This window comes from Protopterus annectens, chromosome 8.part0 (genome assembly GCF_019279795.1).
Source record: "Protopterus annectens isolate FY-2018-M chromosome 8.part0, PAN1.0, whole genome shotgun sequence".
Classification (NCBI taxonomy): domain Eukaryota; kingdom Metazoa; phylum Chordata; order Ceratodontiformes; family Protopteridae; genus Protopterus; species Protopterus annectens.
In genome coordinates this window covers 1,534,848,626-1,534,869,014 of record NC_056741.1, presented here as the reverse complement: position 1 = coordinate 1,534,869,014, position 20,389 = coordinate 1,534,848,626, and the positions used below count along the sequence as shown (strand labels likewise).

At 37.5% G+C, this 20,389-nt stretch overlaps 1 protein-coding gene across 2 annotated transcripts in view; it reads left to right on the top strand.

The window, feature by feature from the left end:
* Positions 1-12,883: 12,883 nt before the first annotated feature.
* The window catches only part of USP2 (ubiquitin specific peptidase 2), a 763,545-nt gene continuing 756,039 nt past the window's right edge, over positions 12,884-20,389 (top strand). For both annotated transcript variants that reach the window (XM_044081123.1, XM_044081124.1), the window contains exon 1: positions 12,884-13,039. The gene's annotated coding sequence lies outside the window, so the exon portion shown is untranslated. The remainder of the gene's footprint in view (positions 13,040-20,389) is intronic.

Here is a 20,389-nt window from a genome sequence, read left to right as displayed (position 1 = left end):
TGGCTCCCTTGCTGGCTTGGCTGGCTAGGCTGGCTCCCTTGCTGGCTTGGCTGGCTGGCTGGCTGGGCTGGCTCCCTTGCTGGCTTGGCTCCCTTGCTGGCTTGGCTGGCTGGCTAGGCTGGCTTCAATGGTGAAAAAAAAAAATCAGATCTTTTGTCGGGACTCGCAGCTGCTATAGAGCTTAGTGCTCTACAGCTGCGACCTTTATGGGGCTCTTCAGAAGAAGTTCCCGCCCCCTACGATGGCTGCAGCCAATTACTGTGCTGCATTACCACCCGGACCTAGCAGAGAATCCCTCTAACTGCAGGTCCGGTGGTGACGCTCGCATTGCCGTGGAAAAACCGGAAGTATTTTCGGCTTTTCCACGGCAATTTTAAAATGCGAAGCGCTGCAAGCGCAAAGGGGAAAAAACGGGACTTTTAAAGTCCCACGCTTGGTGAGCGCGGGAAGCGGGATGAGAGCACTCAAACCGTGAGTGTCCTGCTGACAACGGGACGGGTGGCAACCATAATTTGTTGGGCATTCATGCATGGGGAAAAATGCTGTGCAGAATGATTGAGCAAGTGCCCATAAATGCCCCCAGTGGGCATGAAATCTCTGCACATGAGACAAATCTGTAGAGTATTAGGCAGCCTCACTAAGCGCACAGTAAATTCTTCACCAAGTTTTTCTGTGGCCAACAATCCATTTGGAAGCTTGGTATGCAAACCAAAAGAGGTTCTCTGTCTCTGGCTGAGTCCTTATTTTGGAGTTCCTTCTATGTGGAGTCTAGGTGTCCTCCTTATTTTCAGGTGGGTTTTCTCCTAGTACCGTGGTTTCTCTCCAGATACCAAATATATGCATTGGGTGGATTGGTGACTATAAATTGCCTGTATCACTGTGTGAGATATGGAAGGAAGCTCTGGTAATCCACCTCTACTTCCTATTTTCGTAATAAACTTTATCATTATGAGTTAGGTGCAACTCAACAGCAGTAGATGGATGGACAATGGCACATGCTTGAGGCTTGAGAATGACTCATCATAGCAGTTTTCATAAACATAGAGCTGAACTGCTGACACAATAGATGCTATAAGAAATTTACTATTACATTAAGAAACCAGGCTGGCAAACACAAGAACTTGTATTTAATGCACTGCTAAAACGTGTATAGCAATGGCAAGGATAGGATTTCAAACAAACTAATGTCGACAAAGTGGACTGTACAGTGGTACAACAATTTGACCTATTGCCTATCAGTGCATGTTTTTTTTTATTTTGCTTCCAAGGTGGATTTTTTTTTTCTTTGCAGAGTTTGCATGTCTGCCCTTTGTAAAAGAAGATTTTGAAAAGTGTTTTCAGTTTCTTATCACTTCATAAATGATTCTACAGATTCCCTGTAGGTGGTATGTAGTGTGTATATAAACTACATGTATCTTATTAGGGGTGGCATCCCTTTCAAGACTGATTTTATGGCTTATAGCTCTTGCTTGCTAATATTATCTGGCACACACAGCTTACCTGACCCTGAAAAGTACAGTTTGGGAGTTTAAGCAAAGGTTTAAAACTCTGAGATGTTAACAAGCTATTTCCTGTACTCTAAGGTACTGGATTTGATTCTTCCACTTCTGTTTGTGTACTGAGTATCTGGGTCCATCTGAAAAGGGACGTGTCCAGTGGGCATACCAGATCAATAAAAAAAATAAAGAAAGGGTAAAGTGTGTATCAGACAATGAACACGTAAATACTATCAGTAGATTTTACAATAAAAGAAATGTTACTTCTGAAAGCTATAGTGATTTGGGGAGCTAACCCTCCTCTTTTCCAATGTGAGGAGACCTAGGTCTAGCATATACATTTATTACTAAAAACAAACAATGCAAACTGTGTCTCATAAGTCTAACATTACCAACTAGCTATGATTCTAGAGATTTCGTAATTTACTACTATGCAACAAGAAAAACAATTAAAATCCTAAAAACAAGTAAATTTCCTTTAAATTTAACTCAATTTATGTGTTGTCCGGATTACTGAACTGGTGTATTTCAGAACCTTAACTAAAATCAGTATCCAAGTAAAGGTCAAGCCAAAACACAAAAAAATGTGTAAGAATTCCAAAATGTACTTGATACTCCATGGATGAAATAATCAAACAACTTTAATAAAAATAATAAAATGTATATGATGAGTGCTTTCATGGTACAACACACCACTTCTTCAGACCAGTAAAATTACAAAAGTATAACACACCTGTTCCTAAAATCAGAAACAGCCAATCAGCTACAAATAATCAAATGAGGAAAATTCAAAACACTCAAGAAATGCACAAATCAAACTACAGATCTGCGCCACATAGCCAATGAAAATCATTAGCTGTGTGCACAAATCACAGTTCAAGTTGAGCCATAATGGTCAATCAACCTAAAGTAGGAAGTGTTGCTTTCATTTATAATAAGCTAATCAATCAAATAACTATCTATGAACACAAATCAAAATACAGATCTAGGCTGTAACAGCCAATCCAATACAACAGGAAGAAATGCTTTCATACATAACAAACTATAATCATGATGCTAAAGAAATAGTAAAGTTAGTGTCTCAAACCATGATTCTTTAGTACAGGTTTGACAGATAAAGCTTAATTTAAACCAGGAAAGCTGTCAGCTTTTAGAGACATGATCCATTTCATTTCAGCACACTCAGTCCTATTTCTTATATTACCGTCCCTCAAATTTAAGTGAACAACGTCTAAAGCTAAAAATATAAAATTATAAAATTATGATCAGCCCTTTAGTCATTCATATGCCTCGCCAAAGGGTTCTAGCTACAATTTTTACATATATCATTAATGTGTTCAAAAATTCTGTCTTTAAAAGGACGATTCACCCTACATAAAAACATTCACAAGCCTGACACTTCGTATAGTAAACAACCTTCCTAGTCCTACAGTCAGTGTAAAAATTAAAAAAAAAATTATAAGTCATTGGTTTATGTAGAAAAGAATTGCCATCCCAAATAAGGCTACATGTACTGCAAGATCTACAAGGAAACGTGCCTTCACAAACAGGTTGGGCTACTTCAGAGTCAAAATACCTATAGGATAGTTGTCTTTTCAAAAAAATATTGTTGTAAAAAGAAAATTTTGGCAATGGACTGAAAAGTTTGTTCAGTGTCGTATCAGTCATTAAGATGGACCAGTTCTTCTTTATTATGTCATAGACTGTCCTAATATTGTTAGAATACGTTAACGCTATTTTAGGGTCAGAAGCAGCATGTTCAATCTGCATATTACTAACACAATGATCACCAAAAAAAAGGGGTAGCAACAGTTTCTCTCATAGAGCGATCCTCCTCTATATACTTCTTTATTGGAGTAGTAGTGAGCAGCAAACTCAGCCGCAGCCATTTTCAGCACTTCAGTTGCATGGCTATTGTCATTGTGTAACCTAGGTATTCTGAGCAGCTGGCCCTTGACTACATTCTTAGTTACATGTTGAGGATGGATACTGGTTCTATATAGCATATTATTCTTACTACAAGGTTTCCTATGCATTTGCATTGAAACATTAGCCTAAACGTCTTTGCTGACTGTGACATCCAAAAAAATCAATAGAGTCCTCTGAAAAATTAAGTGCAAAATGTAAAAAAGTAGTAGTAGAATGGAGATAGTCTATAAAGTGCATAAGACTCTCAGAATTGCCCTTCCATACAAGAAAAACATTATCTATAAAATGTCTATAATAAATTATATTATTAACATGTGGATTATTGGCATAGATAAAGCCATATTCCCACTGTGCCACTGTGCCAAAACTAAACTGGCATCAGAATTGGCACAATTGCCATTGCCATGCCAGCACATTGCAAATAAAAGTCTTGTTCAAACACAAAGCCATTGTTTTCCAAAATCATCTCCAATAACATACAGATCAATAATACTTTATTTGAAGAGAACTCACTGCATGTGGAAAGAAAGGTTCTAACATTCTCAATGCCTGAATCATTAGGTATCACCATAAAGAGAGAGGCAATGTCCAAGGGTGTAAACAACAAGCCATCTTTCACTTCTAATTTTTTGTACCAAGCATAGAGATATGAAAGGAAGTTCTTAGTATCCTTAAGTACACTGGGAATGTCATCCAATATCAGTCTGATGGTTTTAACAACAATAATAAAGAGGGTTCAGTAGCCCATCCATGACTGGAAACAATGTGACACTAAGGTGGCTCTCTCTGATTCTTGTGAACCTTCGGTAAGCCAAACAAACCTGGTATGATAGGATGTTCAATAGTGAAATACTCATAGAGTTCTAAAGAAATCAAACCTGTCATATGAAGATCATACAGGTAAAAATAAATCTTGTTAGTCAAGCCATCAGCCTGATATCTATACAGGTGCTTATATGTATGACCATCTTGTAGCATTTCACGCATCTTCAACAAATAATGCTGCCTGTCCATAAGTATGATATCTCCTCCCTTATCTGCTGGACAAACCTCCAGATGAGGATTGTTATGAAGCATTTTCAATGTAGCCAATTCACCTTGAGATAAATTATAAAATTCAGTTTTACAGCCTTCTGCTAAGGCTTTTTGCAAATCATCTTCACAAACAGCAGTGAATATTTCAACAAGGGGATGTGGTGCAGGTGTAAAATTACTTGGTTTCTTGAAAAACTGATTAACATAAGCACACTATCATGGGAATATCATACTGAAACCCACATTCCTGGAAAACAGTTTCAAATCAATAATAGCATTTGTAAATGTTATTTCCTTAGCAAGAAAAAAGGATAGATCTTTATTTAAAAGGTTCCTCCCATTAGCAATGAGGGGGGGAAAGGAGATGTTTATTATTAAATTATTCATTTTTTAGTCCTTGTGTTCATGGCATGTGTCCGATGCTCTGACTCACTGATGGAACAAGTGCCCTTCTTGGATGACTTTGTGAATGCCCCTCTCATGTGATCTGTCTCTAGACAGAATTTTAGAATAACGCCGATACTCAGTGGGAGTATGATGTGATAACACTGCATGAGGCTGATACAAGTGTCCCTACTTTTAATGCAGGGTCTGCTGTCATTGATGTACATGTCTTAGGTGACATACAATTACTGTTTCTAATGTTTTAAGTGGCAATACCCCTTTTTGTTTAACATAGCCCCTTCACATAGAGACAGATTACATAAGGGGATGATCAGGAATTTTAAGAGATTTTCCTTTGGGATATTACAGCAAATTAATTGGGATCCTAGAGGAGGTGACTGAAAAAATGTTTTAAAAAAGGGAATTATAGTGGCAACCTAGGTTAGTTGCAATGTTTGCACCAGGATTAAATGATTCTATATCCATAGCACCACGTTTGAAGGAGAACACTGATAAGTTATAGAAAATGGATTCAAACAACAAAGTATAATGTATACATAGTATTTATTTGTGTTTCTTATGGCAGATTTTTATGGTTTTAATATGAAAGAGAAAAAACGTTTTTATTTTATATTTGTACATAACTTCTTTCGGGCAATTAAAGAATGAAGTGCTTTAAGGTTCCTGATTTTGGTAACTGCTATCGGTAATCGGTTGGCATTTTAGCCAATGATGACTATTTGATGTGTATTTAAGTTGATTTTTAGTGATGTAAAGTATATTCTGATGAAGTCCTCGGTTTGTAGGGACGAAAGCGCTTAATATCATTTTGTAATGTGTGGAACTCGTATTTAAAGGTGGATTTTAAGCTTTTCATAGATTCATAGATTCATAGATTAGTACTAAGCTAACTGCCCTTGCGGGCCATTGTAAGCCTAGCCAATTATCTCTTGTGAGACTCAAACCCTGCACCTTGTGTTTGTAAGGCAAATACCTTAACCATTAGGCCACCCGCCCAACCCCTTGTAAGACCCTCTGGCGGGCGCGTTTTTTGTTTCTAGTTTCTTGGTAAAACTTATTTGCACTGCTCTGCTGTATTGCTTAACTGTCCAGACTTTCCCAGAGTATCCAGATTTCTGCCTCATATCATTGGTCTTTCTCTCATAAAATTTGTGGTTTTCTGGCAAATCACTGAGGAATGAAATCACTAAATAATGTCATACATTTGAGTTTCAGACTTCATGTCCTTCATAAAATGCATGCTAACATAAATCATATTGTTCTAGCAGCTTTCTAAGGTTATAAGAGCAATATCTGATACACACACACACACACACACACACACACACACACACACACACACACACACACACACAAAGTGTCACATTTACATACTTACATGTTTATTTACTTGGTCGGCTCTATTTTCAAAAGAGTTTTCTAGTCTTATTTTTGAATTTTAGGTTTCTGGCGTAAGAAGAGTTGGAGTTCTTATAATCACAGGGCAGAACACATTACATGCTGCTCTACATTCCTATCAAACATTTCACATGTATGTATAAATAATGTAGTGCTCAGCAGACAGGAGCTAGATTTTCAATTACAAACATAAATATGCTTTTTATAGATTTACTTTAGAAGCTTGAATTCCCAAAAACCAGAACTTCATATGGTCGAGACCAGAAGTTCGATTTTCGGAAACTCAAACTCCTAAAATGAAACGTAAAAAAAAAACAAAAACGTCAAACATCGCTTTTGCAGGGGGTTTTCCTCCCCTGCACCCCCCATGTGGGGGCCTGTGCCCCACACACCACCCCTACTTAAATATACCAACTCCGAGATCGCGCTACAGTGGGGAAAAGGGAAATATCCGATTTTGCGCTATGTGCGGAAGCGCAAAACGGGAGATTTCCTGTTTCCTGTCAACATCATAAAAAATATGAAAGCATTACTTACACACAAAGTGTACAGGGGTCCTTGCCTCCATGTGTAAGTAATGCTTTAAGGTAAGTAAACTGTTATTTTTTAACACTTTACACATTTGAGCATATGGTCTCGACCATATGCAATTTGAGCTTTCAGAAATTCGGGCATGTAAAGTTTTATACGTTTTATTGAAAAAAGGTGCAAGTTCACACATCTTTTCATTCTAAATGAAAACACACATTGCAGATGCATATTGCATAGAAATTAGGCACAAATTATCACATATTTATTGCTACTGAAAAATAGATATATTGCAGATTAAATCCCATATTTTTAGTTTACCTGCTGTAAGTGTAAATGGCTTAAGCGCAGCTCACAAATCTGTTACATTCTGACTCAGAAAACAGTGAAAAATGTAGCAGCTGAGCTGGCACTGATAGCAACTAAATGCCACGATAGATATGTGAGGAATAAGGACTATGGTTTTTGGATCTGCACCACTCCCCACAAAAAGGTCTGATGGCCAAAAGAAGAAATCCTTCTTGCCCAGAAGATTAATGTAAAAAGTTTAACACACAAATCTGATTCACTGACCAGTTCATGAAATGCAACCTGGCCTCAAGAGCATACAAGGAATATGTACAGCAGCCCTGGCTACATGTTTCAGGCATCCATACCAACACTAGTACTCTGCACTGACCCTTACTGAGCTGAACCTTTGAGATACAACCCAGACCCCCTTTACCCACTCTCTCTCTCTCTGTGAGTATCTTTCTTGTATCTCTTACATATGGTAACTGCTTTCAAACAAATTAGTATTTTCATACACACACACACACACACACACACACACACACACACACACACACACACACACACGCACACACCAGTAATAATTTTTCTTTTATGTGCAAAGCCGTTTGGCCAGTTCGGGGTGAATACCAGCAGCTTAGTACCCTACATAGCCTTTTCCCAAGTAATAAGTAGTACAGCTTGGTGGAACGCAGAACTCCAGGAAGTCATCAAAAGAAAAAAGCAGTGCAAGAAAAAGTGGGAGCTAGACAAGATGGGACTAAGCTAAAAAATACTGGCTGACTAAAACAGAGACTAAGAAAGCAGTTTCAGTAGCAAAGGACAAGGCATCAGAGGCACTCTATCAGCTTCTGGAGAGTGAAGCAATAAATGGCACAAAGAAATTCTGTCAGGTTGCAAGGCAAACACAAAAAGATAAAGAGGATAGTCATCATGTACTCTTTATAAGGTATGTCAGCAGCATTCTGCTCACCAGTCCACAGAGCACCAAAGCCAGATGAAAGGTGTACTTCCAGCATCTTCTGAATGAAGGAGACCTCACAGAAGTTGTACTGCCCCAGAAACAGGTTACATTGAAGGAAGAAGAGGAGAACAGCACTAAGGAAAACTATGTCAGGCTCATGAGGTCATGGCAAATATGATGACAATGCTGGGTGAGTTAGGGAAGATAGTGCTCCTGAGGGTACTCATAGCAGTGTGGCATGAAAGGCATATCCCATATTACTGGAGGATAAGCATAGTAGTGCCAGTGTACAAGAAGAAGAGGACATTTACTACTGTGGACAGTACAGAGGTATAAAACTCCTGTCACACTGAATGACAATTCTGGAGAAGGTAACTGATAAATGAATATGTAGGGTAATAAAAAGTAAGATAGGATATGAGTAGTTTTAATTCAGATTATAATGCAGCAGAACTGACCTGATGTTTGCAGTGAGACAGATAGTTGAGAAGAATCCTGAAAAGAGGAAAGTGCCCAACTGGGTATTCCTAGACTTTGAGAAAACATATGACACGGTCTTACGAAAGATGATTTGGCCAGTTCTGTGTTGCTTCAAAGTTCCAGAAATAGTGATAGAATTAGTGCAGGCTATGTACAAGGATCCAGTGACACAAGTACAAACAGTGTTTGGACTCATGGAAAGATTCCCAGTGGGAGTGGGTGTGCATTAGAGTTCAGCTCCAAGTCCACTGGTGTTCATGCTGGTGATGGACTGCATTAGCAAACATGTCAGTATGGCCAGATGAACAGACTGCTGTATATAGACAATGTGGTATTAGAACCAGACTTTGAATAAGAACTTCAGCAAAGGATAGGGGATCAGTCTGCAAAACTAAAGGCAAACGGGATGAAACTTTTCAGATAAGACAGTTGTCATAGCAAATGGATGAAACGGAAGAAACTGAGGATTGAGATAGAAGTTTAAATAGTGGAACATGTAAACAGCTTTAGAAGGAGTAGTTGGGGAGGGGCAAAGGAAGTCTGAATGAGAAGATCAAAGCTAGAATTAGAAGGGTTGCAGCTAATTATCACAGTGTACCAGAGGTAGTGTATGACAGATGAATGGCAAAGAAGCTAAAAAGAAATTTGTATAAAACAGTGGTGCAACTAGTTCTATTGTGTGGTGCAGAAACTAGGGCAGTGAAAGCAGAGCAGTTGAGGAAGCTAGAGGTGATGAAGATGAAGTGTCTGAGATGGGTGGTAGGATGCACACTGTAGGACAGATGAAGAAAAGAGGACATCAGAGCAGAAGCCAAGCAACTTCAGTTGCAGAAAAGGTCAAAGAGAACAGAGTATGGTGGTTCAGGCACATGTGTGGAAAAGCTGAAAACCATCTGGTGAAGATGATTTGGGAGAGACAGGAAGAAGGAAAAAGGAAATGAGGGCATTCAGTAAAAGGAAGGATGGTTTATGTGACAGAACACGTGTGACAGTCAGGCATGTCCATCAAAGAAGGTAAGAGAGTGGCACTGAATTCAGAGCGATGGTGACAGTTTACATGACACCCCGATGTCATGTATGAAAAAAGGGGGTTGAAGATGATGCGGATGACATAAATAAATACCAGCTACAATATCTTAAAAGTGAATAAATAAGAAATGTGCTTACACAATAAGGAAATCAAGACAGTGTTGATACAAACTGAAATAGGCAGAGGTAAAGATACTTGCGCAAAAAATAAAAAATGAGCATCAGTTACACGGACAGACTAGCATTCTTAAACGTATTCATTTAAAGAAAACCCCATAAAATAGATAAATACTCTGTCTCTAACCAAAAGAATGCCCAACTTTTAGCAGTGCTACATACTTAAATAATATAACGGCAGATTGTAAAATAGCAAACTTACACAGATCTCTTCAGCCTGATATAGTCCAGAACCACCAGAATGACCATCTAAAGGATTTTACATATTGATATTAAATACTATGTCCTTTATCAGCTCTAGGATCAATCATTTCCTGATTTAATTCTTCCTGTAGTTACATGCAAGGAATCAAACCTTATGTGTGCATTTCATCACAAAATTATTGGAAAATGAAGTTACAGCTTTTGAAGCATATCTTTTTGTTATGGAAGAAGAAATTCAAATGCAATCTCCTGTCACTTTTAAGACGTCTTATATATGAAATTTATCAGTGCATTTTTTCTGGTACATGTTTTACAAACCTTAAATATAGTTTACAAATGAGTGAAAAAAGAAATAAAAAATGAATCATTTGTTCTGCCCTGGCATAAGAGCTTATTTACTTGCCAACATCACAACACTCACTGATCAGCATCCACTGTGATGACACTAAAACCATTGCCACCACAACCATACCTTAACTTCTCTTCAGCTGGCCATGTGCCCACTTTACTATATATGTATACATATTTGTATGAGATAACAGGTTATATTTAGTTGTGTCAGTCCTTGGAGATCTCAATTCATTGAATTCCAGTTCACTGAACATACAGAAGAGGGAGAATATAATTGTTTCCTTAGAAAACCTTTGTTAGGGCCTGTTCTGGTATTCAACAGGTTATGAATCACCATTTTGGATTTTACCAATGGTGAGTCGACTTTTGTGCAAATTGACAGATTATAATACAATACTATGTCATTGTATGTGTTTTTACAGTGATGCATACTAACACATTTAGGGAAAACTGGATCAAAGATGGAAAATTGTCTGGTGCACTATGCAATCATGACATGCTCAAAGTAACCAAAGAGACAGGCCAACAGTTAGTGTATGGTCAAAAGAAAACAACTTCAGTTATCTTACGAAATGACCAATGACTGAATCATCCCATGGGAGATATTTTTTCCATCATAGCTTTTGGGAGAGTGTTCTGTTTACCTGTTTTGGAAAAACATTACTGACCACAGAAAATGAGAAGCAAGGGGTTCAGAAATTAACCGATGCAGCATATGCAGACGCGCAGGCACACACACACACACACACACACACACACGCACACACACACACACACACACACACACACACACACACACACACACACACACACACACACACACACACACACACACACGTCCCTTGACTCAGAGGTTTCTGGCATCTTTTCTTGACATTTATTTGTTTGAGAAGGCACTTTTCTTGCATGGCACACCAAATTCAAATAATCATATCCCAAGGAATAGTACACTCACCCTTAACTTAAGTAGCTTATAAACTGTCAAATTACTGCTCAAAATTAATGCCATACTGATATAGGTATAGTAACATGTACGGTAAAGCCAGAGAAGCAAACAGTGGCTTAATGAGTCATGACTAGAAAGCAGGAGTAGGGTACTGTGCTGAAAGAGGAATGAATTGCATGTTATCTGCAGGATAAAGGCAAAACATTTAGTTCTCTTAACCAGGAAACAAGAGGATCTATGCATCTTTATCAAGTTAATTAAGTGGCAGGCTAGTAGTTAGCACAGAGAATTAAGATGGTCTCACTGGTAACAAGCTTCATCGTGTAATCCTGGGTTTCATTATTTCAGTCTCCAGTTGTCTGCTGTATAACTCTAAGCAAATCCATTAATGCAACAGTGGTCCTAGGCTTCCACTGAAAACAGGGCTCAGGCCAGTTGGACAGCCTCCTGGAAAAAACACAATATATACAGATAAATAAATATAGTATTGTATTAGTTAATCACTTCTGTTGGCAATGAACTATTGCAACTTTTCCCCTCCATCAAGCGTGCGCGTGCACACACACACACACACACACACACACACACACACACACACACACACACACACACACACACACACACAATCCCACTAAATATGTGCTTTAATCATATCTCTCAACTGTAGAGATTTTCGCAGAATGTCAAGATTTTTGTCTTATATTTTTCATCCGTTTTTCTATAAAATTGTGGCTTTCTGGGAAATTAGTGGCAAATCATTAAAGATTTAGTTGGAAGTTGGAAAATAATGACATCTGAGTTTTAGACTTCATACTCTTCAGAAAATTCATGCTAATGCAAAACCTGTTGTTCTATCAACTTTCTAAGTTTATAAGAGCAATATTTAAAAAATGTCCCTATTTGTACTACTGGTTTATGGCTGTGTCCAGATTTCAAACTCTAAGAGGTTGAGAGGTATGGCTTTAATCAGTATGAGACACATCATAAGCACAGAGGTCTAGGTGCCCAGTGAAAGCAAAAAAAAAAAAAAAAAAAGAGAGAGGCTTGCTTTTTCCGAAGCAACACTGGAGTTTCTATATTCGGTTTTGCCACTGAGGACTTTAGTTCCTGCTGCTTGCTGGGCAATGAGACATCAAGTCTCTACCAAGCAAATGTATCTTATGTTAGTGCAGGAAAAAAATAAAACACTTAAAAATCCTAAAGTAGTATCACTGCAGTCTAGACACTTCTTTAGTTTATATCTGCACTCAGTCCTGTGTCTCTGTTGCTGTACATCATTCTGTTACAACATACTCACTCACTGAAGAAGCCTAATCTCTTTGCCCTTCTATGACATGGCCTTTAGTTTAAAAAAAAAACACGTCTTTCAATAACTTGTATGCCTTCTCCTTGTACAATCTAGGTAGGAGTGGAAGGTATTTTGTGCTTCACCGATTTCTGATGAATTCCAGAGTTTATGTGGCTCTACACTTGCAGACTATCAACTCATTGTATCATCTCATTCGATGTGAGCAGACTACCCCTTTAAGAGAGCACTTTGTCGGAATGTTACTGACTGTTTTGGCCTCCCTTTGAGGTCAGAGGGTGAGCAGAGAGGGAGGGAGGAAGAGGGAGAGAGAGAAGCTATATTTATCTTGACAGTAACCTGAGCAGATACTTTCTTCACTGGCTTACTGTTCACATGCTGCTGTGTTCCTACTGCTTGGGAATTTGACAGTTTATACCAAGGACTTACTTTAGAAAGAGTTAGAGAAGAAATGGAGAAAAAATAAACCTGGCTGAGTGCTGCAAAACAAGAATGAAAAGGTTAGTATTAAGACACTTTTGTTTGCCACTGTTACCATGTAAGTGAATTTTGCCATGGCACTGCTGCAGTTTAGGATTCTCGTTGTATATGGAAGTGAGGAGAAGAAAATGTATTAGCTGAGTGGTACTGCAAAAAAAAGTTATCTGCCATGTTTGCATCCTTCTCAAAATGCAGCTTGGGGAGCTGCAATGAAACTACTTTCTTTTGATCTCTTGTACAACGTAGATGCCACAGCTGAAGGCTAAGACCCCAACACGCCTCTGTTAAAGGCACTAAAGCCAGGGGATCTGTGCACAACCTATTTCTTCAATTTCCTCACAAAGTCAGATGTTAAACATCTGAAAAGTTGCCAGGATATTTTGTAGAACTAAAACACCTCTGCACTACAACTGTTTTACCATAAGCAAGTAAAGGATTTTGGAATTTTTACATAGTTCCGTATTTTAAACCAAGTTTTATTCTTGGATTCTGTACCTAACACAAGTTTTGATGAATAATCTAAGGCATGACTGTACACCTGTCGTATTTTTTCCTCTGATAGTCTGTTCTTCTTTTTCATTCTTTCTGTACCTGTATTTTTTTACAGGTCTTTACCTTTCCTTTTACTTCCTTTCACATGAAACATACATTTCTGTTCGCCTATTTAATTGCAGGAGAAGAAACATCTTATCGTAGTATGTATAGTGATTAAAACTGTGGTATCCAAAATAAACAATACAGAGAAATTTCTCTTTTTGTGATGTTATCTAATGTGTGTTAGCAGTTGTTATACCATATCCAGTTAGGGTTTAATGGGATTCTTAGCCAGTTCTCCAGCTTTTACATTTAGTAATGTTACTGCCATGCATACCTCTCAACCTCTTAGAGGAAGATATCTGGACAAAGCCAGCAGTAAAAGTGGGGCAAAGGCCCAAAAATAAGGACCGATTTTAAATATTGCTCTTACAAGCTTAGAAAGTTGATAGAATAATAGGTTTTGTGTTGACATGAATTTTCTGAAGGGTATGAAGTCTGAAACTCGTCTGTCATTGTTTTCTAACTTCAATCTTTAATGATTTACCACTAATTTGCCAGAAAACCGTAATTTTATGAAAAACATACCAAATGAATGAGGCAAAATATCTGTACATTTTGTGAAAATCTGTACAGTTGAGAGGTATGCAAAGTGCCATGTCATATAAAAACTGGATTCAAACCTTCTAATACCGTTGTGAAAACTTGTTTTTTGAGCAGTCCAGTAAAATAGCAAAGCTCCATATGGCATATACATTATATCTTCACAGCAAGCCGGCATACAGAAAACTATACAACATTTAGTTCTTGTTGACAGGGGTTGGATTATTGTTGATATTAGTGGCCTACTATGTGTGCAAACAGAGACAGACAGACAGACAGAGAGAGAGGGAGAGTGTGCTGTAGCAGTTCAGATAGACCTAATACTCTTATTACATGCCAGACATCTGTTTCCATCTTTTTGCATGCTATGTTTCCTAACATTTATGAAGGATTTTCCCTTTGCTAGGACATGTAGCCTGCTGGGATCTGTCAGTTTCCCTTCCTTGCCCACTCCTGCTCTCTTCATTCACCAACTGACAACTCCTTCTTTGTACTCAGCCTCATCCTTCCCCTGACACCATGGTATCCTGTAGTGTATTCTTCAAATATCATTCTCATTCTTTTTATGCTTTATGTCTTGCTTTAATACTTTTATTACTTCAAGTACCCCTTATCCATGTCCCCATTTACTACTGCCTTTAAGTTCCATATTATTTTCCCATAATTCTTTTCTCTGACTCTTACCTTAATAGTTTGTTGCTGCTCTTAAGTTTCCTGCCTTGCCTCATATTATACGTTCTGTGCATTTTGTCTGTATGCGTTATTATACCTTTCTTGCTAAAGTGCATAATCTGTATAGAAAACTGTCATTATTTGGTTGTGGTTTAAGTTTATTCTTCTAGCTTTTGTGCAGCTTTATCCAGTTACAGTTAGCCACTCATGAAAAAGGAGACATAGTACTTCATCAGCCCTTACCCATATTCCATTGCTAAAGTTAGTGATGCAAAATTCAGTTGAATCCAAAAAAAAAAAAAAAGTAAATGAAAAGTTCAACAAAGGAAAGCCCACCAAAGCAAAAAACAAAACAAAACAAACAAAAAAAAAAACTAAAATCGCAAGCCCCCTGTGTTTCCCATGTGGATGTTGCTCACCCATCACCTTAAGGTAATGTGAAATAAATATTTATTGGTACTTAAGGAAAACATCTAGCCCACAGTGCATTATTGTTTCTTTTATTCTGCACATTTTATGCTCATAAGAGGCTTCTGCCACCCTTTATCCATTTTTCTGTATATATGATGTCTATTTATTTATGTATTTACTTATTTTGTTTATTTTTGATTGACTTATTTTGAATTTTCTGTCTTCATCCCTCTTTACTTCCACTTTCAGTGTATGCGTTCAAACTTGCTCTCCATTATGTGCTTCCCTTCGGAACCCCTTAACCATTTTGGTAACCCTGTTCTATTCCTGTGTAAATACAGCCTCCAAAATTTATGACAGTGCACATGGTAGGATGTCAGTAATCCCTGAAAAATCAGTTGCTGTCTGTTTTGTTGACAGATAACTCAATGACCACAACCTCGTCAAGTTTAGGCTGTTGACAAAACTGGCCAACTGACAAGTATTTGAGATGCAACATTTCAACTGCTTGGCTAAACATTAACAGCCTGAAAATGGCTAAAAATACATGTTTTCACAGGGGATCAGGCCCCCACTGTACACCCAACATCATCAGCAACTTGTATATACTCAACTTGAGAACACAATTTCATAAATAAGGGAGAGCTGTATGATGTCTGTATAGAAAGCTGTTTCCCAAATCTGTGATAGTGCTCAGTGAAACTGCTGCCTATAAATGTTGATGAGTTGTCCAAAAATAAAAAGAAATACACTCAACAAATATTTATGTGTTTCTGCTGTGTGAACTGCTGAGGTCTCAGTATTATTTTGATAATTCTCTTCTCTGTGATATTATTAAAATTATCACCCATTGGATAGCTTAATGTGTCAGTATGTTACATAACTCGAGCAGATCAACGAATGATAAAAGAAGCTTCGGAGGATGATATTGATGTAGTCAGGATACTGATGAAGATAATTAGCTTGTAGTTTAAATGTAGGCCTGATTTATATTCCTTTGTGTAACTGATTTTCTGTTAATGGTACTTGGTGGCAGAGTGATCTTCATCTGTACTGAGCTCTGATGTGTTCTTGCTTTTGTGAATGGATGCATTTAGTTATACTCCTGTTAACAGAGATTTTAGAATTTTGACACGAACTGTCATTAATATTATTGGACTCTTTCTGTAATCTTACATGTTTCAGATCTGCCAGTTATTTTGAAAACTAAAGAACTACAGACTTTTTGTGATGATGGAATGTGTACGTTGTATAACTTTGTGAAAATGCTGCTAAAAAATTAAAACATTTTAATTGAAATGGTCTGGAGGGTAGTGGTATCTATGAGGCTGAGACATATTGTCAGTGTAATTTAGAGAAATGTTACAGTGCATGCAGCTTAAACAAGCATTGTTTGGGGAATTTCTGCTTAAACAAGTTACAAGCAACTCTTGAATGCACCACAGATCATTCAACTCTCAATAGCTTCTAGGCACCTTGTGTCCCATATTTTCCCCAGCTTATTGAAATAAATGCCCTGTATCTACCATTCTTTGACCATTTGGCAATGTCCTTGATTTGTGGACTTAAAATGTGACAATGTTGTACCGTCATACAAATTTTGAATTGTGGACTTAAACATGAAAATGTTGTATAGTTATACAAATTTTGAATTGTTTTGTTTGTGTACTTATTGTTGAATCTAGCTTGAGCAATTACAGAAAGGGCCTACATACTTCTCAGAGTGATCTATCTGGGAAGGGAAAAAAATTCTCACTGAGGAAAATCAGATTCTGGACTCTATGCAGATTTAAATTGTATGGTGTTACTATAGATCCTAAAATAAAAAAATCGTGGTTCCTTCAAAGGGCAAAAACAGACTACTTTAATTTTGATTCTAGGATACTGAACAAAAACCATAGGATACTGAACAAAAAACACCAAATTGCACCATGTCAGTTCACGTTTTTATACTTTTTTCTTTGAGGAAATCCCCAGACCTGTGTGTGTGTGTGTGTGTGTGTGTGTGTGTGTGTGTGTGTGTGTGTGTGTGTGTGTGTATATATATATATATATATATATATATATATATATATATATATTATATATATGTATCAAAAGGTCACCTGCACCAAAGTCACTCTGCCAATAAACAAGATAAAAATCCAAAAGGCACAAAAGGCAGGAGACACCATGCCAAAACTTGTAGAAAAACAGTGAAGATTTATTAAAACAATAAAATAAAATAAAAAGTGCACTGCTAAGCGCTTTCAAGCTAACAAGCCCTTCATCAGATAGTGCATACTTAACAAAGCTAGACATTTAAAATGCTCATTGACCAATCAGAAATCAGTATTTTACCCTCCTTTTTCTAAGGATGGGTTTTAAAGGGATAACAGTATTTAAGCCTGGGGACCTATCTGCCAAAGTCTAATTATCCACCTGGTCTCTGCACATTCCGTATCATTACTAATATCCCCTCCTCTTACATTATTGCTAAGTATTTGTAATGCCATAAACAAAAACTCATGTCCGATATTCTCCTTGACATGTCAAAACAACTCTCACTTTAACATCACAGCAAAAGACAACACTATATACCCAACTGAACATACCAAATTTCTAGGAGTGGAAATAGACAATAAACTAAAATTTGACATTCACATATCCATAACCATAAAAAAGTTCACAAAAAAATAGGAGCATTATACAGAAATAATCAACTTCTCACCAAAGCAGCAAAGATTTCAATAGCTAATTCCCACCTTATCTCCACCCTACTTTATGCCTCTCCAATATATACCAACTTAAGGCAATGCAATCTAAACAAGCTAGAGACCTGCTACAACAAAATTGCCAAATTCGCCACAGGGGCATCCTACCGTAGTCAGCACTGTCTCTCACTTGCTGAACTGGGCTGGCTTGAACTCCATCACCTCCGTCAATGGTATCAACTTTCACTTGCCCACAAACTAGTAAAACATCCATTAAATATCCCATCCCTCCAGAATCTACTCCCACCCTATCACACCACCAGACCACTAAGATCCAGCAACAAAAATCACTTGCAGATCACTAAAGCCAATAACTGTGCTGGTGAAGCGCTGTTCTCTTGCGCCATAGCCAAATTATGGAACATCCACCCACCCACAATTACCTCCATACCATCATGCACCCACTTCAAAACTTTACTAAAAGCGCATCTAAACACATGCTGGCTATGCCCGTACAACTCCCAGTCTAATATCACCCACCCCATCCAACCACTACCTTTCTTTCCACCCCACTAACTACCTTGATTTATAGCAAGCTCAGATGCTTATAAGCCTAGTACTTATTATAAAGCAGGAACTTCTTATTGTAACATTTGTTAATGTCTGTTATGTACTTCACAGATAAAGATTCCAGTTGTCTACTGATGTACTATGTTCTTCATCTTTTAAATATGTTTGTAATTAATCGCTATGTTAAATTGTTATTTGCTATGTAATCCAATGTAACTACTGTCTGTTTATTTTAACTGTGGAGGTTTTCTCCCCGGGCCACCACTGAAAATGGACCTACGTCCAGTCGGACACTCCCGGTTAACAAATGTAAATAAATAAATAAGTAAAATTAAATAAATAAGGCATTAGATTCTTTCTGAAGTTTGATGACTGAAACATGCTGAAATATCCTAGTTTTAAACATACTATTCATCTTACCAACATAGTATGAATCACAATTCTGACACACTGCTAAATATACTAAATTCTTAGTGCTACAGTCTGCATAATCTTTAAAATAATAATTCTGCCTGTCCTAGGGTGCTCAAAGGCACTCTTTTTCTGAATATATTGACAGGCTTTGCAATGATGGCAAGGAAAAAGTACCTATCTTCCTAATTGTACGACCACCATGAGCATTGGTCTTAGGCTCATGACACAGCATGTCCTTCAAATATCTGTTCCTTCTAAATATAAAACCAGGATCTTGACCTACTACCTCTTTTAACCTCATATCAGTATGTAGAATTTTCCAATGCTGCCTCACTATATTACAGATGTCACCCACGTCTCCACTATAAGTGAAAATCATACTAACCTTGTTCCTATTCCCAAAAAAAACCTCTTTGTTCAGGAATGTTATCCACTTCATTCACATTCCTATTAAGCCATGGTCTGGCTGTACTTTTTCTTTTACTCTTACTATCTTGCACCAAGGGCATAACTTTCCTATGCTTGTATCCCCTTTGGCTGAGGTTAGCTTGAAATTTCTCAACCTCATCTTGAAATCTTGTATCTTCGCTACACAATCTCGATATCCTGCAAACCTGGTCTTTTACTATATTGTCAAAAGTATGGCATGGGTGCATACTGTCATAAGGCAGCAAACTATTACGCCAAGTTTTCCTATATGAAGATGTAGCAATATAGCCATCCTCATGCTTAGTTAGCTGTACATCTAAAGTCAGTACTCGCCACCAAGTATTCAACAAAAGAAGATAACTCCTGATCCATGTCTCCCCATAAAAAGAAGATGTCATTCACAAAATGGGTATAAAATCCCAGTTTGTCTATCCATGCAACAGATGTATCAAATATGGTAACATCTTCCCAATATGCCAATACTAAGTTGGCATAAGAATTGGCGCAGGGTGAGCCAATGGCAACACCCTGCTGTTGCCGATAATAACTGCCTTGACACAAGAATATATTATGTTCCAGTACAACATTTAAAAGTTTACATATTCTCTGAATGTTATCATTATCAAACTGTGTTTTATTAATAAGTAAGTTCTCTATCGCTGAGATACCATATTGATTATTGATCACAGTGAAGAGACTATTAACATCCATTGTAACAAACAAATAATTCTTATCTAATGCTGTATCCCAATATGTTGATAAAGCTGTAATGAAGTGCGCAGTATCTTTCAATATTCTAGGGTATAAACTAAGCATAGGTTTTAAAGCACATTCTATCCATATCAAAATATTTTCAGTCACCCATCCCCTTCCAGAAACTATAGGTCTGAGGGGTGGGTTTGATATGTTCTTATGGATTTTTGGTAAAGCTTTAAATTCAGGAATCACTGTACATTCTAACCATAAAAAAATCTTTCAAACCATCATCTTTTATAAGACCTACCTTCTGTAGGTTAATAATCTTAGTCTTTACCTTGTCTATAA